Below are 2,890 nucleotides of genomic sequence, written 5' to 3'. Positions count from 1 at the left end.
AGCCAGGATCCGCGTGAGACGAAGCTCCTCATTCTTGATAGGATCGTTCCAATTTTGGAAGCTCATACCGTTCCCGCTTCCCTTTCCTTCACCTTAGTGCTTCGGTACTAAGGATCTCAAGCGGCTCGCTCCGTTTTACGTTCCTACGAAACTTGGCTAGAAGATACCCTGCTTCTCCACCAAATTGTCGCGGTCTCCTTCTCTCGTCGGGGTCGTGTATCTTATGTAAGCCGGCGACGTAGGAACTTAGACGTAAAAGTAAAGCAAATGTATTAACTTGTTTCTTGTTTCTATTTCTTGAGCACTTCTGTTGAAAGAAGGAAAATCACGACTGAGAGCTTCCCTACCTGCTCTCCTACCTACGAAGGTATCTCCTAATAGTCCCCATCCGGACCGACATCACTCTCAACTTCACTATCCTCCCACTGTATGGATTCCTTGGTTCCACGTCAGACTTGGAACGAGGCCGTCTGAGTAGAAGAGTCGGGATAGTCAGACGTGGCACCAAGCTTCTGCAGTGCACGAAACTGTCGGAAACACTCGTCCAGAATAGCCAGCCCTTCTGCCAGCCGTAGACCGTGACACTGACTTCTTCGTGAGCTCTTAAGAAGCGCGTGCCTCCTATAGAAAAAGGTGGGTAGGTGGTCGAGCTATTTTGGGGTAAAGAAAACACGAGCGTATTTTGTGGCCGAGACTTTCAGTTAAGGAGGCAATGGCACTTACTATCGACCATATTGCCTGGGTAAAGATTAGACGCATGTTGCGGGTGAGCCTGGGTCAATTCTTAATAAACTGTGACAGCTAGAGTAATCAAATTGATTAGTCACACTGTTAGAAATCTGTAATTAAATTCCTGCTGGCACTGTTAGTGTCGTATTGACATACTGACTCCAGCAAAAATTATCCGGATATTTTGTGTTTTCCGATGAACCTTTCCAAACAAACTTAGATGAACCGTACTCCATTCTCTTGTTAGTGGGTTGAAATACAAAGCCGCTAATTCCTGCCATTCCGAGGCGGTTAGCTATGGAAATAACCTATTGCAAAAGTACTCTGTCTTGTATCTTCAAAACCACTTACGATCAAATACTCTTATACGTAGGCTTCTGACACAAGAACATACGTACAGTATCGATCACGTTTAGGAGTCACTATCAAGTATTGTGCCTCTTTTGTGGTACAGGAACAACTTTGGGCACAGACACAGCTCATTTTTTAATCGTACAAGTACTCCACAGCTCGACTACATCACCCATGCGTTTCGGTTGTGTTCACACTATTTTCCCGGTTGCTGTCGCTGCCTGCCTCTTCGGCTGCTACAGCAACGCCGACGACAGTATCCACATCGAGCCCATGCAGGACAATTTAGGTCAGACGTTGAAGAAAAGTACGCTTCGCCACCTCCAAAGAGCACCAAACGATAACACGGCGAAAGAAAAAAGGATTTTTTCTATCAAGAATTTTTTTAAGTGGAAGCAGTGGAGAAAGGTCGATGTAAGAAAAACCACGACATCTACGGGACAGAAACTTGATGGGAAGGATGTGGCGAAAATCGTGAAGCTAGCGTCCTTGAATAAGCCTGGTTCCAACAAAGCGATAAAGGTCTTGAAGGTGGACCCTACTAGAGCGCGCTCAATAGCAGCACTTGAAGGCATGGGTGCCACTACGTCCCATGTTCGATCGTTTGACTCTGATGGTAGTCCCGAGATCGGAGCAATTGTGGTAGGCGGAATTTTGATTGCGTTGGTTTTCGTGGTGGCTGGTGCTGTTACTGGATTAGTCGGCTACGCGAATTCAGCGTCGGAGTAGCCGTAGCTAAGAAAAAATCACGACCACACGTTGAACGGATTTACAATGTCGGTTAAATTGGATATCCTGGCAAACCGTTGTGGCGTTTGTGCAGATTATCTGGAATCGGGAAGGTAAGCGAGTGAGCTGCTGATCGAAGTGCGCTAAGCGTTTTTGTAAAAAAAAACTAGTTTTAGCGATTCTGTGTTAGCTGCAAAGCGAAAGTTTGTTTTTCAGCTCAGAAGTTACTGCAAAATGATACTTGGGTTTGTTTGGTAATTTCCCACAGTATAATGTAGAACATGCATACAGTATAGGCTTGATTGTACGCCGCATCTTACATAAAGTACACCTTTTGAATTTTACACACTATATAACTGACTTTAAATTTGGAATGTGCTTTCGGTATAATGAACTTCTATTTGTTTGATTTTGGTATGAATTTGAGATCCATTGGGACCCCAAACTACATGGCATTGATACTATGGGCGACGCGCAGATAGAGCGCAATCTTTAACGTTACGCTGCTGAGAGCTAAAAAGGCATAAGCTTAGCGAGGAAAACAAGCGAAAAGTGCAGTTACGAGGTTACAAAATCAAAACCAACATCAAATTTAACGTCTTTAACTTGCATCCCGGGTCACCCAAAGCTTTATGGACCTTCCAGAGGCTTGCAGGAACACTGCCCACCGACCGGATCAATCCTCGCTTAAGGGTTAGAGTATTCTGGAAGCTCCCTCGTCTTTTGGATATGTTTGGCTCTGTGGTATTTCGGGTATTCATTGTGTACTGGTTGATCGAGTCTCACCGGTAGTACACTTTCCCTGCCAGCGGTGGATGCACGGTCGTTTTATGGAAAATTGACCAAGAAAGTGGACGTGTTGGCCTCAGCACAGGCGCTCTCGGCTGGCGCAGCCTTCCCTCTGCCAATCAAACCGAACATCAGATTGGATACCACTCGGGGTTGGTGAATGACACTTTAACCGGAGAAGAGCGTGCAAGTATTCACAATCATCTGACTTGACGGATCGAGGCGTAGCAGCTACGAGCCCGCGGATGCAGGGCTTACGATTGTCGGCTACAGGGGAGCAACCATCACACTG

The sequence above is a fragment of the Phytophthora infestans genome, genomic scaffold, assembly GCF_000142945.1.
Source record: "Phytophthora infestans T30-4 supercont1.30 genomic scaffold, whole genome shotgun sequence".
Classification (NCBI taxonomy): domain Eukaryota; phylum Oomycota; class Peronosporomycetes; order Peronosporales; family Peronosporaceae; genus Phytophthora; species Phytophthora infestans.
This window is presented reverse-complemented; position numbering follows the sequence as displayed.